General features: G+C 36.5%; 1 protein-coding gene across 4 annotated transcripts in view; it reads right to left on the minus strand.

Annotated features, from left to right (window-relative positions):
• Nucleotides 1–23,009, minus strand: part of CDH13 (cadherin 13) — a 518,714-nt gene that overhangs the window by 310,607 nt on the left and 185,098 nt on the right. The gene's annotated exons all lie outside the window — the stretch shown is intronic.

The raw sequence follows: 23,009 nt of genomic DNA on the forward strand, positions 1-23,009 counted from the left end.
GCAAGTATGTCTACCATCCTAACCTGATGACTGCTTAAATCATAAATCTTAAACAAGGTCTGGGTTACCTCAAATACTTGCATGAGACCTGTAAAAAGCCACACTTTAAATGTCTTACATAATTTTCACCTCTCAAATTGCATTTATATTCGGTCGCTTCTCAGTGCAGGCTTTTTAATCAGAACGTACAGATGAATTTGCTGAGACTGTCCCCAGCTAATGAACTCTTAATAAACACCAAAAGCTTGTAACTTAAAAATAGACACCAAAACCCAGGTGTAACTTACAACATCAGCTAGTAGGTTGTTTTTTTTTATTGGGTGTTTTAGGTTGTTTGTTTGGGTTTGTTGTGGGGTTTTTTTTGGTTTTTTTTTTCCTTAGAGAAAACTTCATGCTGCTATATCAGAAAGAACAAAAGTAGAAACAGTTTATACACCAGCCTTACTTTTCCTGCTGCATATTCTGGAGTATTTAGTTCTAGCTGAGCTTCAGGCAACTCAGCACTTTATGAGCTACAGCAAACTCTTCACAGTGGCCTCTGGCCCCTAGAAAACTGTCTGTCACACCTTTGCCTTCCTTCCCCATCTGCTCTCTGATCCTCTGTGTTCTCTCTGCATGAGCTGCAGTTTCCCAGAGACCACCCTCTTCCTTTTGCTTCCTCCTATGGTCTCTGCAACTCTCTTCTCCAAGCACAGTTACTACCAAGGTCAAAAACAGCCTCTCCCCACCTCCCAAAGCTCCACCTTGATCCAGGCCCCTTTTTGAAAACAAAACAAACAAAAAAACCACAAAAAAACCCAAACCAAAATAACGCACAAATTTGTACTGTGTTGGGAACTGTGAAACTGAGAAAGATTTAGATCATTACTATTCATTCAAGTTGTTGTGACAGTTTTACAAAAGAAATCATAGGTTGAAAATAAAATTCTAATTCCAATAAGGTAGTTACATCCTACAGATGACACCTTTATCTGCTCTCTTAATGCAGAAACTCCAAAACCCTAAGTTTCCCAGTTCTGGAATCCATGTTGTTGTTTTAATAGCTGCTGCTTTATTATATAAGGAGTTTTCTTGGTGGCACAATCTGGTTATCCATCAGTCAAGAACTCCACAGGCTGCTCCTGCTGCCATCTGTAGAGGTGCCTCCCATCTAATGAGTCTATCATCACCAAAACACTGCTCCACCTCTGCTAACTTTAGCATCACTTTTCAAATTTGACAACAAACAGCAGCAAGGGAAACTCAAGTCTTCAACAGTTAGCTTTAGTCACAATAAAGTCAAAGAGCAGCGGGAACCACGCAGAGAATCCCTTCTCACAATTTTGCCAGTTTTCTTAACTTTTTGAGGCTCACCCTGATACAGCGTTCCCATCTCTCCCAAAGGCTTTGCCACTTCTCTCTAATCTTTCAGTCTGCAGGACACTTGGGTCCCTATTTTTGTCTTTCAATTCCTCTCCCAAAAGAATTTTCCTTAATAAAAATTCATGAGAAAGTTCAAGATAAAAACATCTGAAGTGTCAAATAAAAAGGAAAGAGCTGAATTCTGTCCAAAGGCAAATGCACAGAGCAGTAAGCTTTCAAAATCACTTACTCTGTAAACACAGCAGACAGTTTGGCTGGCATGTGTCTGTGACATTTCTAAGGAGAGTAAAAGTGACTACCAGTATGTCTAAAAGGAAATATCAGTTCTTTAGCTCAGCAGCAGCAGTGCTCAACTGATCACAATTTTCACTTGGGCTAACTCCTATCTTCATGGTTGCCCTTCAGCTCATGAAAACGTAAGGAAGAACTCCCAGATGCAGGCTCTCTGGGAATGAGCAAGACATTTATTCAGATTTACATCTCTTTGTATCACAGAATCATTGAATGGTTTGGGTTGGAAGGGACCTTTAAAGGTCATCTAGTCCAACCCCCCTGCAACAAGCACAGACAACTAGATCAGGTTGCTCAGAGCCCCATCCAACCTTGAATGTTTCATATTTCTTTCTATGCTAGTTTGAGAAGTAAAAGAAATTTTCAGATTGTTCAATATCTAGATCTCCCAACTTTGGTACTCATAGATCCATAAGCAATTAACTAATCACTTTCTCATGACAGGTTATCCTTACACTTTCCCAGAAGGTCCACACATGGAAGAAGCAGCCAAATTATATTCAATGAGTCAACATTGCAGTCATTAATACAAAACTATGAAATTCTAAAGGAAAGCAGGAGGGCGGTAAGACTTAAGGCCTTCAAGTCCAGATTTCCAAGCAGGACTTTGGAACAAAAAAAGGAAGAAATAGTATTATTGGTTATTTCTAAGCACAATTAGTCTGCTGCATGGATAAGAAAGCTTCTGCAAATTGGGCAAATGTAAGCACTTCTCTGAGTATGCTTCACACTGTTTATTCTTCAAATCTCAGTGTTGGTTTTTAAATAGTGATTTCTTCATGATTATTTCTCTCTTTCTAATCATCCCCTGGTGTCTAACAGCAACATGACTGATTAAATGAGTAGCCAAAAGCATCACTATGGAATGCAGGTAAACAGAAGGGAAGAAAAGGTCAAGAGTACTTCACCAACACGTTTAATAATTCATTGCTGTTTGTGGTTATCATAATGATTTCCCCATTTGTAAAGAAATGGGAAAAAGAAAGAACATCTTGCTTAATGCCAAGCAGCTGCAACTGACAGTTTGATCCTCAACCAGTATATAAGACAGAAACCAAGGAATCTGAAATTATATGTGCACTTAGCACCTGATTCAACAGTTAAAACACTCAAAAGATTCTCATTCATGGGTGGATATACTGCATATATAATAGTTTTTACTGAATTCACCTATTTAATTTCTTGAAGCAACTCACAAGGGATATGAAATCACTCCAGATAGAGTTGGTACTTTTACTCCAAATTTTCTTGTAATATCAAGCTAACATTATAACAGGAGCCTTCTTTTGCCCCTTGACATAAGTGAAGCCCACAAAGGAGTTTTCCATCATCGTTGCTGGAACCAGCTGATCAAAGAGTACAGTACCTACCATGTCTTTGTAGCAGCCATGACTCCAGACAAGTATTTATGTGCCAGAAGTCTGGAGAGCTTAGAATGGCATTTTCCAAATGTGTGGTGTTCAACCAGCATCCAGAAAGCCAATGGCTATGACTACCATCTGCTTCTCCCATGCCTGCTGCTTTGTACAACAAAAAGAAACCTAAAGTGTATGTCCAGAAACATCCATCCACAAGCAAAATTTTAAATATATATGTATTATAATAAATATATGTCTTCCTAAGAAAAGTGCACCAAAAATAAAAATTCTGGTTTTCTGAGTGGTTTTGGCATTTGTTTGTTTTAAACCAAGATGGTAGGACAGAAGTCCCACCACGTTCTTTATTTTTATTATTTAACTGCGATATCACATTTGTGATCACTATCTTTCAGCTGCTGGTTTTCAGTGGATTATGTCATCAGAATCCACCTATCATTTCAATGTCCACCATTCATAACCAGCTTTTACACCCTATTTTTTACTTCATTAAATTCCCTTTCTAGACGTGGAATTGGTACAGCAATAGTTCAGCACCCGATATGCTGATTCACTGGCAACAAAGCTTGATTCCCTATTCACATTAAGCAAGCAACAAACACAGCCTCCTCATTTTTCCAGCATTTAGGTTAGGCTTTTATTGAAAGATACCAGCCTGCCCAAACTATGACGCTACGCAAATTGCAATTTTCCTAGATCCCTTGAGAACTCTCCACTCTGTTTTGTTTTTCTTTCTTTTTACCAGGGGTTCTTCGGAGCATTGCAGTACTTGAATATTTGAATGAATGGCCTAGTCACTATCCAGTAGCAGGCACCATTACTCTTGGCAAAGAAAATTTCATTAGAACTTGCCATGGGAATAAGGTGGCTGAATACTGATATCGATTTGTCACAATAAGGGTTGGAAACATCACTGAAGTGGCAATCTGCAATCCACTATGGTGACCAGAAGAGTGGTTGAGTTTCTTGCCATTTAGTTGTTTTATATACTAAGCTTGATGGTATAAAATGAGGTCAGTCCCAAACACAAAAAAAAATAAACAAAATTAATTGGATGCTTGTTGCAAGCAAAATTCCTCTGAAGTAGCAAATGGGATGTGGTATTATGTGGTATATCAGTCTTCCTACAAAATAACATGACTAGATAAGACTGAAAAACTAAAACTGCATGCAGATCAACTTAAGAAGAAATAATCTTTATATAATTCTCAGCTGAAATTTCACAAGTAGTTGCTTTATGTGTGTTATTTCTATCCTCAGAATATTGTTATTACCAGCAGTATTAATAGTTAATGATTTCTAAAACATGTGCCAAAGCAGAAAAATATTTCTCATGCTGTTAATAATATGAAAACCTAAGAAATGTGCTGGAACTTCCTTTGTAAGTTAAAGAACAACTGTTGAAACAAATAATTAACTAAATGAATAAAGTTAAGAATTGCAAAGGTCAATGGCATACACACAAACATCTGCTCAAAAGTAGTCTGTCCTCAATGCCTGTAAATGTCACCCTAAGAATCGCATTGTATGCTTCAGAAGAGCAAACCCAGCTAAAATCTAGCATGCTAAGGGGAATCAGTTATGTCAGAGCATATAAGCTTCCAGGCTTCTGAAGCATGGTCAGATATAACATCTGGGTAATGGAAATTGCTGGTGGAACTTGATTTAATTACGCTGGGTGTTTCTACTATTATAACTGTTACATAAATAGAGAGGCAAATCCTTACACTGCTTAACCAGCATACCTGTTAACTTCATAGATACTTGGTAATCTTAGACTACAGCTTTGCTACTGTGCCACTCATCTAGCTGTGCTATATGTATTTTTATAGGATAGAGGTTCCTTTCATCTTTAGAAGAGTCAAGAACATATTAGGAAAAATTTCATTCTTGTTCAAGTCATTCCGTCATGTATAAATCATAACTACTTTAATGCTAATTTATTCTAAAGTGTTTTTGTAATGCATTATGTGACAAAATGTCAACTCTCGTGGAGACAAATATGAACTTTTGCTTTGTGAAATGATACTTTCCATTATTGCCCTGAACCTCTGCAGTATCTTTTCTGATGGAAAAGTCCTGTTTCTATTTAAGTATAAGTTTCGTTTATCTTCACACCTGTCTTATTACGTGTCAGGGAAAAGTTTTTCTATGATAATGGACTAAATGCCATTAACTTTTCTTTTGTACACATTAACCATGGGAGTTACCAGTTCTGAGAATAATATAGAAATGACAACCAAGTGCCTTTTCTTTTTTTAATTAACATTTCAGACTTTTCTTATCATCATTTAGTGAGCGTTGTTTTCATTTTGAACCATATGTGAATCACCCCCTTTCAGGAAATCTCGTATTGGTTCCGCACTGCTCATTAAATATAATGAGGTATCCCTTATACACAAACAACCAAATATGCTCCGACTGACTGCATCTGTCAAACAGCATTGCAAATATGGGCTTAAGGAAAAATACAATGGCTGACCTTATGCCTCTATCTTCACTAGGATACACTAACAACACATCACTTAACACCATTAAAAATACCCTTCTCCCCATCTCCACTGTGCTTACATTGGTTGCAAAGCAAACAAAACCAGACTGCTTTTACAACATGCCAGAAAAAAAATTCAAAATTGTTAAAGATGTCCCAAAACCTTCAGCACCTTAAGTAAACGTAGCATAAATAAGGAAAGCACTTGCTGATGAAATTGCCAAGGCATATGAGCCTTAAGAATAGTGTCCTATAATAAAAATTTACCCTGAAAACAGGTTTTTTTTGCTTTGGTTTTCTTTCTGCTTTTAATGAAAGCATCTCCCATTGGGTTAGATACCAAACCGATATTGAAATTAGACACATAGTGGAGTTCTGAAACAATTAAAAACTTTCACAGATCTGATCCTTTTGAGACTTAACCAAAGCCACATGGAAAATTCATTGCACAGCATGGACACAAAGCCTTAACTTCTTACTCTTAATATTCCTACTGAGTCCACTCCTTTATTCACTTCTATTGGAGGAACTCAAAATGTGAGAGCTTCCCTTTAACCCCCAGCAAGCTTCACACATACTGAAAACATCCTGATCTCCAGAGTGAGAAGGAGAAAGAACACACAGAACACATATCTCAATTCTAGGGCATGATAAATGAATCAAAGATGAAACTTTTTTGGTGGGGCAGTAACCTATATAAAGCCACAAAATCTGTGGATCAGTAGCAGACAACTGACAACTCCAAACATGGAATAACACAAGCAGCCATGAACAAGCTGTTCCATGTTTCACTTCTGGGATATAACGACAATTTCTAATAAAGAAATGTATTTCTTATGTAAAACAAACCCTTTAAATAAATAGCAGAAGTTGTCCTACCTTGGAAAAACAGCTTTCTATGCCTTGCTGCAGGGCAACCAGCTATAAGTATAGGGAAGAAAACTAACACATTTTATATCCATGTTCTGGATGGCTCAAGTGCTATGGAATTCATTGCATTATAACAGTGCTGCACAAAAGCAATTTCATGATATCCTAAAGCAATAATACTGTAAGTTAAAGTCATGTATACTGTTTAATAGATATAGCAGCTGCAGTCCCAGTCCCATGTCTGAATGGATGCATAAAACGCACTTCTTCCTACCTCCTACAAGGCTCCAAACTGTGATTGCAATTAAAACCTTCTCAGTCCTGCTCCCCAACCATTTTTTAAAGGTCTATTGCCACATATTCCTTGTTATCCCTCAACTTCATCATCATCTTCATTCCCTCAACAAAACAACCCCTCATCTAATTCTAAACAATTATTATTTGCCTTGCTATTCTTTACTAAATTCCGCATGATCCTTCTGTTCTTCCTGTGCACCTCCTGCATTCTCAAGTAACACCTCACTTTCTCTTGCTCCAGGTCTCAGTGTAATTCTGCAAGTCCTGTTTTTCTTTGTAAAACATTCATTTCTTAACATTCATTTTGAATTTGTTTCTCTTGAACACTGATGCTACAACTCAACCCAAACAGAAGTCATCTCAAATTTGCATTTTTTTCCAGAAATACCTTTTTTTTTTTTTTTTTTAATATGTTTATGCTTTTTTATGAGCAACATCTGTCTTGGCATTACCACTCCAAAGCTTCCCTATTTCACCCATCTTTATCAGATAGCCCATTCCATTCCCACACCAAAAGCACAGCCAGTGTCAAAATTTCTGAAATCCTGGTAGATTTAGGAACACTTCTGGTACAGGTGCTTCGACTCATTCAAGACAAGAAAAGTAACAGCAGTTCCTCACAATGCCATATTTTAACCCCTGGCTTTCTCATTAGAAGCTAACATGACATTCATGAAGTACTGCAGCAAATAGATTTGTATATGCCACAGATCTGTCTAGAGCTGGTGAAATCCCACCATAACACATCCAGGACCCTGTTCTCTCCTCCCCTGCCATTTTCCCAATGCACAGCCACCCAAGCCAATTCAAGGAAACTATAAATTCTGTCAAATCACAACAGTGGCATTTTAAACTCAGTGTGCATGGTGTAAGCAGCAATTCAAGGAGGAGGAAAGCAGAAAGAGAAGACCCTTGTTAAGCTACCAGCAGACCCATGGATTCCAAGGCTTCCAGGTCATTGTTTCTCACTTCAAATAAAAGCAGATCTTTATTTAAAATGAGAAGTAATTCATGTCATGTTGGACAGATACACACATTAAATGTTATCCATTCCTTCTCTCACAATATAGCACTCATCCTGATTGTCCGGAAAAACACCTTATTTTCCCATGCCATAAAATTCACAGAGCCGGGAGGGACTGGGGAAAAATGAGGAATTCAGCCTTTGGCCTGAGATTTCACAAAACTCAGTTAAAAAAAAAAGTCACAATGCAGACACTCACTGTATGTCCTACAACCCCACCCTGTACATCTTGGCAACCTGAGCTGTGCATGTGCAATCAGTTGGGCACACCCAGATGAATCATACTCTGCACAGCACAGATTACATATAGGAGACCTGGTCATGGGTATTGCAAAAAAGTTGCCAGTTACCTCATGCTGAAAAACAAGACCCTTTTTATTGAGACTCTGAGAAGTCTGTTTCTTGCTGCAGTAAATCAAGGACAGTTAACTGGGAGGAAGTTTCAATACTTCTCTTTTCATTAGAACTGGTACACCCTTGCATGTAATATAATGTTGCAGTCATGTGCCTGTACCACTTCCTTCCTCCTTTCCATTAGATCAGAGCTGTTTTGACTCCTAGCAAAAACAATATGTTACATAAGACCGCAAAGCAGGAATGCATCATATTTAGAACATAGACCTGCACAACAAAAACATCTGGATATATTCTATTAGACTTGACTATGCATGCATAGTGCTCTACAGCGCTGGCATTCTTGTGCTTTCCTATACAGGAGCTGCTAGACTGACAAATGAAGTGGTAGTCTGTGATGAAGACAAAATGCCCACTTAGATCTAGGCTATGGCAAAACTCCTCATTCACCAAGCTAGATTTGAAATTTGGTCAAAAGAGCTGAAATGTTAGTGCATTAATCCACTTCACCGCTTGGTCCAGCTACTCGGAACAAATTAACAGGCATTAACTGAATCCAAAGAGCTGAAATCATAGTGTATTAATCCACTCACAACTTGGGCTGTCTTTTTACTCTTCAATACAGACAAATTAACTGACAGTAACTGCCTGATACCAGAAGCTTAATTCTATTCTGTGATACAAATAAAAAGACGGTGTTGCACTGTCTTGTGAACAGCTTCTTATTACTGAGTAGTACTCGACTTTGTACTGGACTTTGACTGCATTTGTCAAAGATGAAAATACAAGACCTGAACATGCCCTGTATTATTTGTTCCCACCATAGTGACCCAATTAAATTCACAGGACAATGCCCCATTAGTTCCAAACCTTTCATTAGTCTGGACAGTCTTAAAGACCCACATAGTATTACTGAAGAAGAGAGTATGCAGGTGAAGTTCTGAGTGAGATGAGAGGTATCTAAAAATTCACATGGCAATAAAACAACTTTTTAAAAACTATGACTATCAAGACAAAAAAAAAAGTAATTCACTCAAATTTTACTTCTAGATCTAACTTCTATAAAACTTGTAAAATACACTAGTTAGAAATAGCAACATTGTTTTGCTTTTGCCAGATCCAGTCTGGGGTGGGAAATCAAAGCTCAGCTTTTTTGCAGAACATTTCCAAAAGAAAAGTGAAACATGCAAGACGGAGACCCAGACATAGGGTTGAAGATCTCAGTGGATTCTCAGATTTCTCCTTAATCACATGCTGGCAATTAAGTCTAATTCAGGAAAATCAAAGAGTGTACCTGTCAGGAATCAGGAGCAAATTAATTGCTATACAGGAACAGATCAATGATTCATGAGCAGTATCATCAAGCTGCTAACAATATTAATTGCCACAAACTTCAGGAAAAAGAGCCTAAAATGGCAGGAATTATAGTTTACAATAGTTTGAAGGGGGTTTTTTCCTGGATTATAACTGCTGAAACTGAAGTCAAGTACAGCTTTACAATACATGAAATGTGACATGGATAGTTCAGTACTGTATACCATTAAAATTCATATGTTTGGATCTGAGCATTTTGCCCTAACAACCTGCAGCCTTAGTAGCATAGAAATATTTGTATTCCCTACTTCACACCTGTTGACTTTTAACTGAGTGTCTCCATGGGATGAGAACAGTCACCACCTACACAAACACCAAGTAAAGAGGTTTTATTAAAGTTTCCTGGCCAAGAGAAGACAGATCCAACCTTACTCCCAGCCTGCATCCCATCTGTTCGGCAACTCCACTGCTACTCCTACAGCCTTGTTTTTGTAACACTGGCCATGGGCTACCTACTCCAGGTTTCCGGTCAGTGGGAAGCAGCATCCAAGATTAATAAAAAGAAATAATAGTCTCAAAACTGTCAGAGCAGGTTTGGAGTACTCCATAGCTCCTTACTGACTACAATGGAGAGACTGAATAGGGACAGATAGTCCAGTGGTCAAAGCATTCACAGGAGATAGAGAAGATACAGAGTCCTTATTGTTCTAATATAATTGCCTCCAGAGACTTTCTAGCAAACGACATTATTTTAGCACTTACACCCCACAGATCTAAAAAGTCTACTCAAGTCTCTTGATTTCTAATCCAGTGTCTTTCTGAGAAAGAAGTAATGTGTTCAAATGCATTCAAAAACCTGAGCTCCGACCAAAACAGAGTATCATCCACCCCTTAGTTTCCACTTTACTTTTTTGTTCGTATTTCATATTTGTTCAGTTCTGATGGATGAGTTTTATTTTTATCTATACGCATTGTCTTGCTCCCAAAGTCACTGAAGTCATTAAAGTCAGACCTGGGATGTCTGCTGCCTTTACTGACACATTGGAATTTAAACAGGAGAATTCTAGAATTAAAAACCTGAGTTCTCACAGCTTGAGCTAAATCAGCAAAATCTCTCTTCTGCTCATAATTATCCATCATGCAGCTAGCCCCAGAAGAATCTCGACTGGACTGTATTTAAATGGCATTATGAATTCGAAAGATGAATTCTTCAATTCTCGTAGCACATGCCAAGTACAAATGTTCTGCTTCAAAATGTGACCAAAGACCCATTGCGTATATCAGATTATTCACAGCATGTTGCTTCTATGAAGTGCAGAATTTCCAAGGAATATAAGAAAATTAATTCTACTCTGCGTTATTCAACTTTCTTTTTACCATTCTATTTGGTATCTGAATGTAGCACTGCAACAAAATCGACCTATCAGCTTAGTGCTTAAGGTTCTGGTTGCTATTGCCTGACCATTTCAGAGTGAAGCACTGTGTCAGTTTCTTAGCTTAAAATAGCTTTATTTTGCTGAATTTATCTCATAGAGACAGGTTAATAAATTGCAGCATTCATAATTTGATACATTTTTGGCTCTGTTTCAGTTTACAAACTGTCCATTAACAGACCTTGAAATCTGTGAACAAATACATTATCTACCATTATAAGCAAGTTTCTCAGATGAGTAATTTTTGATCTTCAGATTGCTCAGGCAGTTGCTTAGAAACATTTGTCTGTATTAGTTACACAAGTCATGTGGTATTATTTTTCTTTTCAGATTGGATGGCTTCTGTGAATAAGCAACAGAGCATGAAATGCAAATTTCATGATATAAAATTCAAAACTTGCTTTTGGCAAGGATTTGATTTATTACATTTACAGCACAAGATGAAAACAAAAAGGTTATCTCTGTGATCTGAATGACTTGACAGGGTAAGTAATGCCTGTGCCACTTGGAGAACTATTGGCATAAATTGCAAAATCAAACAACAACAACAAAAAATTTAAAAAAGGAATTGCATGGAATCAGTGGAGAGCGTGGCCTAGGGAGCTTATTTGGCTGAAAAGATCATTCACAGAAACATAAGATGATAAATAGGATGGAAGTTTGGAATAATCTTGCTACGGAATGAAACAGAACCTGTGCAATAATTCATTTTACTAGTTATCTAGATAGAAATTATGGGTTTCATTTCTACTGATAAGTACTTTGCAGGGATTAGTACTTTCCTAGATTAAAGCATAGGTAGTTAGGTCAGAAAAAAAATCATGGAGATTCAAGTAAATTATTATTTGCCTTTTTCAGAGTTTTGAGCAAGCAAAGAAAGAGAAGCAAACAGTCTTGTTCATATTGATAGTAACAACCATGTCTCATTCAATAATTTTTAAAAAGTATTCACTAGTATTTCATTGTAGATTATATAAAAATACAGTAGAATCTTTTTTCTGCTGATGCTATCAGTATGAGAAACACTGAAACTCACACCATTTTGCTTCTTTTAACTTTGTAAAAGAATGACTTGAATTTGCCTAAGTGTTTCTCAACTGACAGTAGTGATTTTTCTTCTCTATTGGATGCAATAATTTATAGCAGAAAAATCATTGGTTCAAAACTAAACATAGAATTTTACTAGAAAAAGGTACTTTCAGTTGAAGAGAACCAAATATGGTAAAACTATGTTGCTGAGCATGCTCTCAGACTATGATCCAGGCTACTTCTACAAACTATAAAGCCTACATTCAAAATATAGCCAAAGTCATGACGACCAAACCAAACAAACCCTGAAGGAGGAAATACTGTTAAAACAATGGAGAGAAACTTAAAAAACAAATATCAAAAAAACAAAAAAAAACCCAAACCACCCCACACAAAAACCCCACAGTACTCCCCCCCCCCCCCCCCCCCCCGTAAATATTTAAACCCAGGCTGCAAGGACTGATCAACAATAAAACCATTTGCAAAGACAAAAATATATCTGAGTTTTTGCTGAATTGTAATGTCACATTGGAATATAAAGGCATTGGGTCTGATTTTTAGTGACACTTGTGATAGCCAACAGAGATGCATCTCATGCCACTACTAATTAGGTAAAGTCTCTGACTAACTTCTCTGGTACTCCCTTTTCAAGTCAGCAGCAATGCTAGAAACTAGTGCCAGTGGGTCCCAAATGACAGCAAGTGTGCCTAGCAGCTGAAGCCTGACTTCAGTGCAAAATATTTGTGCCACCTATGATTTAAAACAGGCTTAGTTTTCGGTGGACTATGACTAACCCATGATTAAGATAAAATCCTTCTGCTAGCAGAAACAGCATTGAGCGAATGTGAAATATGTATGCACAGTCCTTGCTTACTGTTTAACAGCCTATCTCATAAATCTTAGTAAAGGCATTCCACAAAACCAGCCAGAAGTAGTGTCACACTCTGAGCACTTCTTTCAATATTCAGTCAAATGCCAAAGTGTTATGAAGTATTAAAACACTGAATATTAATTTGATTTTTAAAAAGTATAAATTTTTATTTTTTAGCAAAACCAAAGTCTTCAATAAACCTGAATTTCTTCACTGCATGCTTTCAATGTTTGTATAAAAACTTACACATTTCTTAAATACCAAAGAATCACTTTTTTTTCCTCCCTCTTTTCTCTATCATGCATCTCAGTCAGATTGTGCTCATCCACTTTAAATACTATGTTACTCCCTTCATAGCTGCATACAGAAACTTGGTTTAAGGAATATGAGCTTATAAATTGCCATCCTTTGCCTGTCTTTTAAATAAGGCAGGAAAAAAAAAAAAACCACCAACATCCTGAGCTAAGATTAAAAGCTGCATTCATATTAAAGAATGGTGTCTTTTTACCATTGAAACTGAAGCTGTAGATTTTTCTGTGCTGATAAAGTACTACAGTGGGCAAAGAACTTTCTCATAATGAACACTGCTGTAAAACAATTTATCTACAAGAAAGGAAACAAGTTTGCATAATCCATTTATGGTTGATTCAGCTTTAGAGGAATTTGTTATATAAATATTTCTTGCCCTGGGGATTTTTTTTGCCAAAATAACTAATGAAAGTGTTTGAGCAACTTAACACTGATAATTAATACGATTTTGCAGTATCGCAATGGACAAGAACATCTTCCCACGTACATTAACCATTTAACGAGAGAAAAGGAAAAAACTTATAGACTCCAAGAGCAAAATACATCAGAAAGTGGAAAATGAATTAACTTAGCACTTGCAAAAATGTTAAGTAGGTGACGTGTTTTAACTGATCATCAAAAGGTTTTTTTATAGTACTTTCTAAAAAAACATTCCATAGCTCAGTAATTATCACTTTAAAAATCTTAATTAATAGTTCATCAATTGTTCAACTGACATTTCTAATATTCTGCTATCATGCTAGAATGTTTCAATAAACATAATCAAGTACCATTATGTTGTTATATACTTAGCTAGCAATCACAAGTTATGTTTTAAGTTTAGGTGTCAATACTAAATCATCAAGAAGGATTATCACAGGTAAGTCTCTCACAATCTCATCAATAATGCCTTGCCAACTACAATTCTGTAGAGACTTAAAATTTACAGTGAACCTTACCTGCTTTTGTGGTCACATAATTATTTTTATTATGCTTTGTGGCAATGTTGGCTGCCAGAAAAGGTTGTCCTAAAATCCCAGTGTGACAAAAATCAATTTTCAGATGCAAATGAGGGTGCCATAGGTGACATTTTTCATACCCAATAAATTGCCTGTCTGTGGCTTTGAACTAATGGACACATAAACAAGAGAGACTGGTGCCAAGGTATTGCATTATAATCTTAGCAAAGTTTTATGACACTCAAGCTACAGACTGCAAAGAGAAACTAAAACAGAGAGAGGGGGCATGAACAATTTGAGGAAACCTGTAAGAACAGATATAGCTATTTTTTTCTTTTTTTACATTCTTTTCCTTTATTTTTTCTGTGCTCCAATCTCTGATCTATCTACTTCCCCCCCCACACTTTTTTTTTTTTTTTAATTTCAGTGGTCTTCATAACCCCTTCTGTCTGCCACAACTTCTACCTCATTATTATTATCCCCCTGTCCTCTTTGTCCCTTACCTGTCTTCCCAGTTTCTCTCCTAGAAAATTTGTACAAACAGGATTCCTTCCTGTTAGTATTTTTTAATTCTGGCAACATTGTTTCCATTTATTTCCACCTCCTTGAGGTGATAGGCATTCCCTGGCAGTGAAATTATTCAAAGCCACCTCTCTGTAGCTGACTCTGCAAAACCAGTGTGAAGAGCCACTAAGGAAGACCTCAAAACTTTGGCATGTACTTCCAAAGCAAGATGTCCAGAGGACAGCATGGAAACACAGTTTATCAGTGCTGTTAGGAATCTTTACAGCAGTTAAGTACAGGGAAGACCTCAGATTAAAGCTGCTGATTGGAACATCTGGGTAATGAAGCAGAACCAGCAGGCAGGCATCTCAGTAGTGTCTCACCAACATCTCAGGGAGCCATGTCCCTCCTCAGCACTGGGTCCACATAAGACTTCAGTTGAAGTCTGCAATGTCAGACCGCTTTGTTTACTACACAGATACAGGGATTTCAACCAGATCACTCTCAGACAGGTCTTTTTTTCTTTTTTTTTTTCTTTCTTTTTCTCTGAATCACAAGCACTTCAATTTTTTTTTTATTAAATAATGAAGGGATATAGATTAGTTCTGAGTTACTAAATCTGTGTACTTACACCACAACTACATTTAAACTTTCTGAGAAAATATGAGAAATATACTGGAAATAGCATTACCTTTAAAAACAACAAAGATTTTAAGTGACTCCACTGCTCATGTCAGATATGGCTACACTTCAAAAACATGAGGAGGTCTGCATTTGCACAAAACAAATAGCAGGGTTTTTATAGGCTTGCCTGAAGCTTGTCTTGAATAATCACAAACTTCTTGAGCCTGTAAATTTAGGTTAGAAGTCCTGAGAGATATGTACACTTGCAATACAAATAGAAACATGATAAAAACAATATTTTTATGCGATGTTGATTGTATTGTTTCCAACTATAGCTAAAATGAAAGATATGATTACATAATAGCTTTTCAAACCCCTTCAAAAGATTTAAGTAAAGCTCAAATCTTAAGCTGTTGAAACTTTAATCTTGAAATAAAGATCAATCTTTTTGTTATTTCACCTTTTTCTCACGTTAGGAAAATATGAACAGTACTAAAATGACAAAGAAATGAATCCTGCATCAGACTTATCCACATGCATATCCAATTGCAAGACTGGGATAATAATTTGGGAAAAAAATTTAAGACACACCCTTTTCAACCTTTCATCTTGGCATCCTCAATAAATAACAGAATCGCTGCTGGTGCTCCTTAGTTGTGTTTTGAGTTCTGTTTGGTTTGAGGTAGGAGGGAGAAAAAGGTATTTTCTTCTGCTGCGCAGGTAGCTCCCTCCTCCTGAAAAATCAGAGCTCTCTCTAAAGTCAGTAAACCTTGACTTTGCCTGTCAGCATCATCAGCACGACAGGGAAGCAGAACAGGCTTCTAATACTGTGCAGGCATAACTTTGAAAATACAGTTTTAAACTTCTGTTTATGCCACTTGTCTGGTTGGCCAAATACCACTAGTGTATTCCTCAGAGGCAACAGTTTATTCCCATTGCCAGAGCAACGCCTGGCAAGGCGTGCACGTGGAATTCAGGGCAGTGTGCCACAACCATCTCCACCCAGTTTTTCTGAAAAGAGAAATCATGATGGAAAGTATGAAACATACTGTTCCCTGCCTTTTAAGGTTACCACAGAAATTCACTTCGCAAGCTAGCTAATATATACAGCTTTTCTTTCTTCCATGACTCCATTTCTGCATGGTCTTGTAACCCATGCAAATATTTGGAAAGCAAGTCTTTAATTCCAAAAGCCCACAAGTTACTTTGGTGGCCAAATTCCCTGATCAGATTAACTATCTGTATCACTGCTGGAAATGCAAAAAGGGCCTAGTAGAAAATGCCCAGGTGGTGGAGAATTACTTTCTAGTAAATCTACACCACAGAAGAGTACCATGGTCTGTTCATCCTCTACAAGCACAGCAAGTACTTCAGGGTTGCACACACTATATATTGGCATCGGTTAATGTAGAGCTCAATTTTACCCTGTTTTACAGTTCTTCCTTTCTGGAAGCAGCTTCAAATTGTATGGACAAAAAAACCTACCCACAAGACTAAGAAATAGACCCTAGGATTTTCAGCTTTTTCTGATGCTGAACTAGATTTGACCAGATCAGAACTCCCAGCAGCAGAAGACACCAGCCAAAAGATCAATTGCAACAGATTCACCAGTTTATCTGCGTTAAACAACAGCAAAACAGAAACTGGAATAATATATATATTAAAAAAAACATCCAAAACACAAAGGAAAAAAATCCTAGATACCAGATATATTCATTGACAGTATATCAGGAGCAAAAGATTAACAAACAACTTTAGTGAAAAATCTGCTGAGAGGTAGCTCTACAGTTCTGATCTCCACTACTACTGTCTAAAGCTATTAATTTATACAAGAAGTTAATTTAAAAATAGAAGATATAATGCAGCATAGTTTTATGAACCCTTACTAAATGTAGAGCCCTAGGGCTCAGTGTACTTTCATTTTAAGTAATTGTATTCCACATGTAAATATTAAAGACTTAAATATACTGGGATAAATGAATTTAGACTTGCTAAAAGGTTTCTATAAATAGCCCAATATTATGTCACTTCTCCAGATAGTCTGCTTTGTTGACAGTTATTATAAGAACAGAGCATTCTGGTTTCCCTGTAGTGAACATGAAACAGTCACCTAAGGAAAACCTTTCATAATTAGAACAAGGCAGGTACTAAACCTATCCCTTGGCTTATCTATGTATTTGTAGCTGGAGTTCATTAACTTGTCAGCATTGATTCCTTTCAAATAGGAAAGCAAAATGAAAAAATGACATGCAAATCAGTATCAACTGTTAAGTCATGTTCTCATTTAGCACAGTGTCAGTTATGAAACATTGAGAATTAAAAAGAAACTTTCTGGTGAAAAAACATGCTTAGTATGCCATTTTTTCAATAACAGAGTTACTACAGTGAATTAAGCTAGTTGTCCCATGATGAAAGTTAGAGCATGTTAAAAGTTAAAGAAAATCTTCTAAACCCTATTTTTATTTTCAGGTATTTTTAAAAATGACATTAAGCTTAATAAATGTGAAAAGCATTTAAGAATATATAATTCATGCTCATTAGGTGGCACAAAAGCTGTGCGGCACATCTATATCTATCTATCTATCGACATCTACTAAAAGGACTTTCCCATAATTCAGCATTGCACAAGTCCACAGACATAATTTTGGAAAATACATTTCACACATATGAATTGCACTATTATCAGAAAGGACTACAAATTATTCTTCATGGACATGTGAAATGATAATAATGAAGTGTCAAAGGCCAGAGGAAATCTGTTGGAGGTGAGCATAAGGTAAAGGCAAAGATCTGTTTGTATATCCTGATAGATGCTGAATTGCTTATTAACTTTCTAGAGAGAAACAGTCAAAGTCAGCAAGCTCTACCTGGTACACTGCAGGCCACATCAAGACCTCCAAGATGCCACTGCATGTGCCCCCTGAAGTTGAACTCAGATGTAACCCACCAAGCAGATGACTTGGAATAGAGTTAAATCATACAACCAAGCGTAACAGTCTTAATTTCAAAATTGCTAGGTCTCCACCAGCAAAAGGTTAAAAGTCCCCATTACCCTGTATCTGAATACCTTACCTTTAATATACTTATTGAGCATCTCCATTTTATACACAGAAATCTGAGGCGGAGAGGTATTAAAGCAAAGATTGTCAGCATTATAATACTTTTTCCTTTTGTCCAGCCTCTGTTTTGTCTGGAAGCTCTTTAGGCAGATGCTATCTTTTACTATATGTGTGAACAAGGTCTCAAAAGCCACAATCTTTGTCAGTGCTTCTATACTACTACAGTAAAATGAAGGAGAAATAATGCAAATGCAGAATGTTTTTGCTCTCCCCCTTGATCCTCCTTAACACATACCCTTACACTGGAAACCAGTCTTATCTTCCTATTGTCTAGAGTCAAGATTAATTTCCCTCACCTTATTTTCTTATTTTATAGTTTTAATCAAATCACTTATCTAATTCACAATTGTTCTGAAACACATTTTCAATTAATAAAATGATCCTAAATACAGCCTAATGCACTGAGTGCCAACGAAAAGAAAAGACACGATAATTACTAGCAGTGACAAGCAATTGGAAAGCCATTAAACAAACCCAAAACTTCTCCCCCCGCCAACCCTCTAACTATCCCATATTTTTGTACCACTAGAAGATACAGTAATTATGTCCCTCAAGTAAATTAGCTACTTTTCTGTTTAGTAGACAAATATTAAAGGAACTCTTTCCCTTTTATACTTCTAACATATTTCCCATATTTTTCCTCTAATTGAATTAAATATGACATGTTAAAGCAGAAAACATTCCATTTGGGACACAGACGATTGAACTTTTCTGGCAGATGTTAAATTTATTAAACATAGGACTGAACAGAATCTGCCTTATGGTATTTACAAATTTGAGATATAATTTTAAAGTAATTATAGTCAATACACAAAATCTGGGATTAAAAGCCACTGCATAAGTGTGAAACTTCTGAGATCCTCTAAAGAGCTACTTGATCAAAAAAGCATTAATTCTGCAGTGATTCAGCTGAAGGCACAAACAACATTAAAAATAACAGAAGATTTTTTTTTTCCCCTGTTTTACAGACACAAAATATAATTGGGATACTGCAACTGCCCACTAACATTATGCACAATTAAGATTATATATATCAACTTGATGCTAATAGTATCCAATAGAAAGGACTATACCATATGATAGTCTCACTAATACATTCAGTTTTCCTGGCAATTAAACAACATGGAAGCACTAACAATTAACATCAAGGTCACCCTCAAATAAATTTTTATTTGGACACTCCTCACAGCAGATTTATGAGTAGATTCAAAGCTCATTAAAGTGAGTGGAACGACTCCTGTTGACTTAATGGAGATTGTATTTGGTGTACTGCTTTCTGTGTTTTCCTATGACAGATTAATTACACGGTTTTGTGAATAATCATGCCTAAAATCAACCCTGTAACTTAAAGCTTCAAGCCTTACCTCACATATACATGTAACTGTCAGCAATGAGTTTGAGTGTTATAGATATGAGCCAAATTCAGAGCCAAATCTTCCCCAACTTTGACTTTTAATCTTTAAACTGAAGTCTTAACATCCCCTCCCCTTAATTCCTCCTTAATTCCTGATTTGAGGGTCAATATAAAGCATAACATGCTTTTTTGACTTTAATGACCACATCAGCTTCAAAAGGATGGCTGTTGGGAATTTGGGGGGGAAGAGAGCAAGCCACATAAGGACAACAAAATACAGCAGCACAGAGAAAATAAAGTTGTCTGCAGATAAAGTCAGGAAGTTACTTAACCTGCCCTGCACAGCTACATAAGCGATAAGGACACACAATTTGTACTATCCATAGTTCTTTTGACATAGATGGGAGAAATCTTTCCCCTACACTAATTCGCATGGGAATAGAATAACCAAAAAGGACAAGAAATAGGTAGAACTTTGCGTCATATTAAGTTGATCACACAGAAGAGTTGACAATTTTTCGCTTGACCTGCTACTGAAACAATTCACCTCTGTCGAATACCAGAAGAGGGGCAAACAAATAAAAATTGCTCAGTAACAAATTGCAGGCATTATTGAAACAGAGTGGATGGAACAACCAATTGTATTAATTTTGAGGTTATGATTTTAATTAAGTAGCAGGCATATGACTTTTTTGAAAAAATGTCACATATTGTTCCTCTTTTTTATTGAAGAAACCCAACCTATACATATTCCTATATTTTCTCAACACAAAACTACAAGGCATGCATTGAAAAGAACACATTTGAAAGTCTCTCTTACAAGATATCCCACACTAATATATTAGCAATGTTTCTACAGACATAGCTGGACATGAAATACATGTGAACAGTTCCAGTGAACCTCTCAGTACGGAGGTTCAGTTTTAGATATAATTAATGACAGTAAATGAATGAGTCTATAACTGATAAGATGACTGTTGACTGAGCCAATACCAAAACAACTAACGAAATCCCCATTTCCTAAATCAGGAATTCAGTCTAAGTGTTTTTATTTCTAGCAGGCAATTCTGCTGCAAAGGGCTGGTAGGATTAATGCATACTAAATCAAATACAGACTACTAGAGTAATAATCACCTTAATCTAAGGCACAAGTTTATGGTTTGCAGCAAGAACAGAAGATCTAGTCTGAATATTCTTGTCGCCAGATGCTGCCATGCTGGAGCACAATGACTGAGTACACCTGGTCCCGCCAGGCATTTTGTCTACCAACATATTCTTTCAGCAGTCATGAATTCCCTATCAAAAAGAAGTGGCTGACTTTTTATTTCATCTTCAGGGAAAAGAAAAAAAGTCACAGGTATGAAAATATTCTTCCTGTGCAGAGAAGAAATTGCAAAGTGTGCTATTTGTCAGCCAATCAGGAATTTTGAATTTACTGCAATTCTTGTTTCCGAGTTCAACAATATCCAAATCAAAATGATGTGCCTCGTGAGAGCACTCAAGTGCCCTATTTCATAGGGGCTGACATGCTATTTTATCACCACACTGCTGTGCTTGAAGGAAACCCTCTGCATTTTGATACAGCTTTTTAAACAATTAGTAGTGCAAACATGAACAGCTTTCTTACTAGCATTTTTGACCTCCCCAAAAATGAAAAGTCAGGTGATACTAATGTGTACTAATGTCAGTGCATGTATAAAGTTTTCAACACCTCCTACGATAGTCCAGTACTTCACAGGATCATACACTTGAAATCCCTATACAAAAAATTTCTGTGACAATATCTGAAAATGAAAGTTTGGTACAGTCTTCCAGATTTTAAAAAACTTGTACTGTCACCTTTCTTCCAGGTGATTAGAGGATAAATCTTTGTACAGCACAGCAGTGTTCAATACCGTAAAAAAAGCCAGAGAGCAAAAAAAACCCAAAAAACCCACAAACGTTCAACATATTAACATACAGCATCAAATAGGATCTAGAATAACCCAAAACAAACAAATTGGATTTTCTTTTTTTTTTTTAATAGCTTGTAGATTATCATCAAGTCTGCAAAGCATCTAAATCTTCATCTGATGGATATATTTTGCATGCTTGTTCTAGTAACTCTGAAAAGACATTGAGCATCAGGAGGATATGAAAATGCTTAACTCTATGTTGTTTCTTATTAGCAAAGTTCTTAAAGTTCCAGAAAATCTTGTCATTTATACTCGTATGATATGCTTTGTCTGAAGGCAAAGTTCACACATACACAAAAAACAAAGACTCCAAATTTCCATTTGTGAATACACAGGTCACGTCACAACATGCTTGACAGAGGCCATTTAAAAAAAAAACAAACAAAAAACCCACTACAATTCATCCATACTGCCTTGACATTAAATGTAGAACAGGGTGTTTGGCTACATAAAATATTCAGTAGTTCTCCAGTGTGATTATTACCATTATAGAGACAAATGTACTTTAAATAAAGTTAAGCATTTAACCCATTTCTGATTGATGATGCAAAAAAGGACTCTCTTAAGCAGCAGAAGCTACAGTATTGTACTAAGATCATACATACAATTTAGTCCACAAGAAGGCTGGTACACCAAGAGCTAGATCCAGCTCTCATTTTAAAAGGATTATAGTCTATTCCTTATCTTAAAAAGCTGCATATACTAGATCCATGATTCATTTATCTCAAAACCACATGGTAATTCTAGAGATAGCAAAGAAATGAAAGACAAAAGTATTTAAAGAGAATTTCCTGCTGAGTTCAAATATATGCCAAATGGTTCAACAAGTATTGAACACCATCAACCACAAGGGTGTTTGCTGACTTGCAGGTAAATAAAGTGTATCTCTTCATAGTAGTTTGAACAGTTGCTGACTAAATGACTTTGTGTTGTTAGAACTTGAATCAAACCAGCTACCAGAACAATTACTGAAAATATTTTAATAAATCTATTCTTACTCACCGGGAAACTTTTTGTTTACTGCTACCACCAAACTACAGTCACAGTGAGGTTGTTAAGAAACTAGATGCAAACTTCAGTCTCTCCTTTCCTACTAGTACATCTGTTTTCCAGTTACCTTAAACAAGCTTCTATCTTTTCCATAGTAATGAAGGACACTGAGGAATTTTAGTGGTGCCAAAACTATTAGCAGCAGCTAATTACCGTACATAGCAGGACTACTGGCCAGTTCAAATCGACCTGCTGCCCCCCTCCACTCTCTTCCTGTGTAATCACTATCCCTAGGTGCCCTCTCAGTAAGAGGGGGAGATAGATAACCAACTAGTAAAACTATTTTTTCTAAGACGGATCAACTGCTTAATGCAAAGGTTATTCAGTTTGATTTGGTGTTGAAATAAGTAGTGAGGAGCTGGATGATTAATAACTCCAACATGACTGTAAATGTTAGCAGAGTTGTTTATTATGGAGATACCAAATTATATTAAGCTTTAACTC

Source organism: Buteo buteo, chromosome 11 (assembly GCF_964188355.1).
Source record: "Buteo buteo chromosome 11, bButBut1.hap1.1, whole genome shotgun sequence".
NCBI lineage: Eukaryota > Metazoa > Chordata > Aves > Accipitriformes > Accipitridae > Buteo > Buteo buteo.